Raw genomic sequence first — 6000 nt, 5'->3', positions numbered from 1 at the left:
ATTAATAGAAAGCCCAGATCTGCACCGATCATTAATAGAAAGCCCAGATCTGCACCGATCATTAATAGAAAGCTCAGATCTGCACCGATCATTAGTAGAAAGCTCAGATCTGCACCGATCATTAATAGAAAGCTCAGATCTGCACCGATCATTAATAGAAGAAAGCTCAGATCTGCACCGATCATTAATAGAAAGCTCAGATCTGCACCGATCATTAATAGAAGAAAGCTCAGATCTGCACCGATCATTAATAGAAAGCTCAGATCCCCACCGATCATTAATAGAAAGCCCAGATCTGCACCGATCATTAATAGAAAGCCCAGATCTGCACCGATCATTAATAGAAAGCTCAGATCTGCACCGATCATTAATAGAAAGCCGAGATCTGCACCGATCATTAATAGAAAGCCCAGATCTGCACCGATCATTAATAGAAGAAAGCTCAGATCTGCACCGATCATTAATAGAAAGCTCAGATCCGCGCCGATCATTAATAGAAAGCTCAGATCCGCACCGATCATTAATAGAAAGCTCAGATCTGCACCGATCATTAATAGAAAGCTCAGATCTGCACCGATCATTAATAGAAAGCCCAGATCTGCACCGATCATTAATAGAAAGCTCAGATCTGCACCGATCATTAATAGAAAGCTCAGATCTGCACCCATCATTAATAGAAGAAAGCTCAGATCTGCACCGATCATTAATAGAAAGCTCAGATCTGCACCGATCATTAATAGAAAGCTCAGATCTGCACCCATCATTAATAGAAGAAAGCTCAGATCTGCACCGATCATTAATAGAAAGCTCAGATCTGCACCCATCATTAATAGAAGAAAGCTCAGATCTGCACCGATCATTAATAGAAGAAAGCTCAGATCTGCACCGATCATTAATAGAAAGCCCAGATCTGCACCGATCATTAATAGAAAGCCCAGATCTGCACCGATCATTAATAGAAAGCTCAGATCCCCACCGATCATTAATAGAAAGCTCAGATCTGCACCGATCATTAATAGAAGAAAGCTCAGATCTGCACCGATCATTAATAGAAAGCTCAGATCTGCACCGATCATTAATAGAAAGCTCAGATCTGCACCCATCATTAATAGAAGAAAGCTCAGATCTGCACCCATCATTAATAGAAGAAAGCTCAGATCTGCACCGATCATTAATAGAAAGCCCAGATCTGCACCGATCATTAATAGAAAGCCCAGATCTGCACCGATCATTAATAGAAAGCTCAGATCCCCACCGATCATTAATAGAAAGCTCAGATCCGCACCGATCATTAATAGAAAGCTCAGATCCCCACGATCATTAATAGAAAGCTCAGATCTGCACCGATCATTAATAGACAGCTCAGATCTGCACCGATCATTAATAGAAAGCTCAGATCTGCACCGATCATTAATAGAAGAAAGCTCAGATCTGCACCGATCATTAATAGACAGCTCAGATCTGCACCGATCATTAATAGAAAGCTCAGATCTGCACCGATCATTAATAGAAGAAAGCTCAGATCTGCACCGATCATTAATAGAAAGCCCAGATCTGCACCGATCATTAATAGAAAGCTCAGATCTGCACCGATCATTAATAGAAAGCCGAGATCTGCACCGATCATTAATAGAAAGCTCAGATCTGCACCGATCATTAATAGAAAGCTCAGCTCCGCGCCGATCATTAATAGAAAGCTCAGATCTGCACCGATCATTGATAGAACGCCCAGATCTGCACCGATCATTAATAGAAAGCTCAGATCTGCACTGATCATTAATAGAAAGCTCAGATCTGCACCGATCATTAATAGAAAGCTCAGATCTGCACCGATCATTAAAGGGGTTGTCCAGGTTCAGAGCCGGGGCTCTCCATGGGGCTGACAGGAACCCCGGTGACGTCACCGGCACTGATGGGCGGGATTTGGCTCTGCCCTAGCCAGTAAAATGGCTAGGGCAGAGCTAAAGCCCGCCCCTCAGAGCCGGTGACATCACCGAACACACCACTGGGCGGAAGTTACCGCCCGGCAGTGTGTTATTGAAAACAAAAGAGCCCCGTGCCCTGCGTGATCTAGCGCAGGGCACTGGAGCGCATCGGAGCATGAGATGCTCCGATGCTAGGCTCAGGGGGGCTGCCGGGGTGAAAATAAGGGTATGTCCGGGTTCAGCTCTGAACCCGGACAACCCCTTTAATAGACAGCTCAGATCTGCACCGATCATTAATAGAAAGCTCAGATCTGCACCGATCATTAATAGAAAGCCGAGATCTGCACCGATCATTAATAGAAAGCTCAGATCCGCACTGATCATTAATAGAAAGCTCAGATCCGCACCGATCATTAATAGAAAGCTCAGATCTGCACCGATCGTTAGTAAAAAGCCCAAATCTCCACCGATCATTAGTAAAAAGCCCAAATCTGCGCTGATTATTAATAGAAAGCTCAGATCTGCACCGATCGTTAGTAAAACACTCAGATCGGCACCGATCATTAATAGAAAGCCCAGATCCGCACCGATCATTAGTAAAAAGCTCAGATCTGCACTGATCATTAATAGAAAACTCAGATCTGCGCCGATCATTAATAGAACGCTCAGATCCGCGCCGATCATTAATAGAAAGCTCAGATCCGCGCCGATCATTAATAGAAAGCTCAGATCCACGCCGATCATTAATAGAAAGCTCAGATCCGCGCCGATCATTAATAGAAAGCTCAGATCCACGCCGATCATTAATAGAAAGCTCAGATCCGCACCGATCATTAATAGAAAGCTCAGATCCGCGCCGATCATTAATAGAAAGCTCAGATCCACGCCGATCATTAATAGAAAGCTCAGATCCGCACCGATCATTAATAGAAAGCCCAGATCCGCACCGATCATTAATAGAAAGCTCAGATCTGCGCTGATTATTAATAGAAAGCTCAGATCTGCGCTGATTATTAATAGAAAGCTCAGATCAGCACCGATCATTAATAGAAAGCTCAGATCTGCACCGATCATTAATAGAAAGCTCAGATCTGCGCTGATCATTAGTAAAAAGCTGAGATCTGCGCCGATCATTGCAGACCTTACCTTTGTAACAAAAACACAAAGGTCTGGAACCTTAGTGAAGAAATGTATCTGGACAGTCAGAATAGCCCTAGAAATACTTTTCCCGCAATTCGGCTCTCCCACTACTGCAGGAATTAGTGGGACCATGGGATCTTCATGCCTTGCTGCATGTTTGATACTCTGTATGTGAAGTGTTCCATTGTTCGATCTAGGAGACACCTGGAGTCTTTGGAGGGAGGTTGGGCTAATTCCTAAGACAGTGGTAAAGTAGAGGGATACATACCCCGCTACAGCTTCTATGCCCAGCATACTTTCCAGGAACTCTCGGAGCGGTATGGGGTTCCTAGCTGGCACTTCTTGCAGTTTTATCAACTAAGGTCTTTCTGCATATCGCACTTTTGGAAAATGCCGAACATGAAGCACAGACAAGTACGTTTAATGTTTTGGTGGGTCCAAGGAACCCTAGATGTGCAAGTTGCTCCTTGTAAAGAACTCTGCGAATCTGTTTCTTATCAATTAACCCAAAAAAAGATCTTCAGAAGTTGGGAACAGATAATACAAAATCAGAGGATATTAGAAGGATGGGAACAGGTAAAGGGAAGTGTGATTGGCGAGCGATGGAGGGAAACACATTTTACACTGACTCATAGGACGGTTTGTGGTTTCAATTTTCCTCCATTGCTGGATAGGCTCAATGCTCGTCCAAAATATATAACCCCCTCTACAGATCTGTGGCATGGGATTTAGCAGTGCCTGCAGGCTGGCAGAAATTGGGACGCAGTCATACAATATATATCTTCCCTCTGGAGCATTACTCTACCTAAAGACCCACTTCTTCTGTTATTCCAGAGGATTTCCAGGACTCGGAGATTAGGGCTGTCCCCTTACTGTCCCCTGCAGTACTCATGACCACCTTGTGGCTTCTTTTTCTTCATTGCCTCGATCCCCCGGATCCCATCTGTTAAGGAGGTGGTTGATCACTTATACAAGCCAATGAGCCTGGAGAGAATTGAGGTTGAGAGGCACAAGGAATCCCATTCTAAGAAGTTCTTTCATCGGTGGCAGCCGCTCTTACTTACACGTTGGTCAAGGAATGAGCTCGAACAATGAGTTAATTTCAATTTACGTAGTGGTACGCAGCAAAGAACTTGAAGGGGGCCCTCGATCAGTTGGCAGTTCAGGGTGGATGGGGGGAGTGGAAATCAGGGAGCAATGCCTAGACCTGTCGGGTTGGTAGAGATCACAGGTTGGGTGCGGTGGAAGAGCTGTGGTTCTGGGTAATATGCAGTACTTTAGTACCATGGTTAACATCCCTTGTCACTTTCCCGCTCTGTTTTCACCGCTGGGTGATGTTATGTAATATCTGGGATTTGTATGTTGTACAAAAATTCAATAAAGTGCACAACAAAAAAGCTCAGGTCTGCCCTGATTATTTCCCCAAAGTTTTGGGATTTAGAAAAACTGCCAACCTGATGGCACTAAACTCAAGTTCAGACCTTCACTTGCTGCCCCGGGCGCAGTATAAACGGATCTCACACTGTGAAATGTCGCTTCCTGTGGTGGCGGGCACCTGATACTGGCATAGCCCGGGGGATGTTTTTTTATAATACTTTTCATACTTCGGTGCCAGGTATTTTTAATTACTTTCTCCGGTCGGGGTGATGCCACCCACAGTCTGTGCAGGGGATTTCCACCTAATGAACAATCCTTACATTTCTGCTTCATAACTGAGAATTCCCCTCAGACCTCGCTGCATCCTGTGGATGAACACACCCATTATCACTCTGGTATCACCCTGCACCTGGGTGCCATAGAGCCAGGGTGGTACCGCAGCTGGAACAATGAATGCCACAATACCTGGAGACAGACTCCTGATGCCCAACTCGCCCAGTCTGGTCCATTCCCATCGTCTATATGGATACATGGCCTAAATTAGACAGAGGGTTGTGCAGTGTCCCCAGTAGAGAGGTACAAAATGCCACCCCCAGCATCCATGCCTAATGCAGTATCAAATACTATACTCCAGTCACATCCAGAGCTGCATTCACAATTCTGCTGGCTGTCCCATGGGATCATGTCAGCTCTGTGAGGATAAGTCTCCACAATACCCTTCATTATAGGAAGTTTCATTATCGATACTTTACCATTCAGTACCTGGTGTAAGCGCTACATCCCCATAAGGCTTTCTATGAATTCACCCTGTGCCAGTGACTACAACGATACCTTCACCCTGTGCCAGCGACTACAACGATACCTTCACCCTGTGCCAGTGACTACAACGATACCTTCACCCTGTGCCAGTCACTGCACTGGTCGTTCATCCACTTTAAAATACTGTACCATTCTCTCTTCAGTGCTCACCCCTATGTCTCCTCCTCATCTCCATTGTCCACCATACAAGTGCGCCTTCCTTCTGCCAATGATCTAAGACTAACTGATCCCTAGATCCGGCAGTGTCCCCACACTCCCTGCACCCTAATACTCGTCATACCCGTACATACACAGACACTGGCTGGTGACCGAACCATGTTTACTCTCCTAATCTGTATAAAAGATGGCTGGAGCTCATCTCCTCATAGATTGTAAGTTCTTGTGCTCAGGTCCTCACTCCTCTTGTGTCTCCTCCATCTCCTCATAGATTGTAAGTTCTTGTGATCAGGTCCTCACTCCTCTTGTGTCTCCTCCATCTCCTTATAGATTGTAAGCTCTTGTGATCAGGTCCTCACTCCTCCTATGTCTTCTCCATCTCCTTATAGATTGTAAGCTCTTGTGATCAGGTCTTCACTCCTCCTATGTCTTCTCCATCTCCTTATAGATTGTAAGCTCTTGTGATCAGGTCCTCACTCCTCCTATGTCTTCTCTATCTCCTCATAGATTGTAAGCTCTTGTGATCAGGTCCTCACTCCTTCTATGTCTTCTCTATCTCCTCATAGATTGTAAGCTCTTGTGA

This window comes from Bufo gargarizans, chromosome 9 (genome assembly GCF_014858855.1).
Source record: "Bufo gargarizans isolate SCDJY-AF-19 chromosome 9, ASM1485885v1, whole genome shotgun sequence".
Classification (NCBI taxonomy): domain Eukaryota; kingdom Metazoa; phylum Chordata; class Amphibia; order Anura; family Bufonidae; genus Bufo; species Bufo gargarizans.
Note: the sequence above shows the minus strand (reverse complement) of the source record.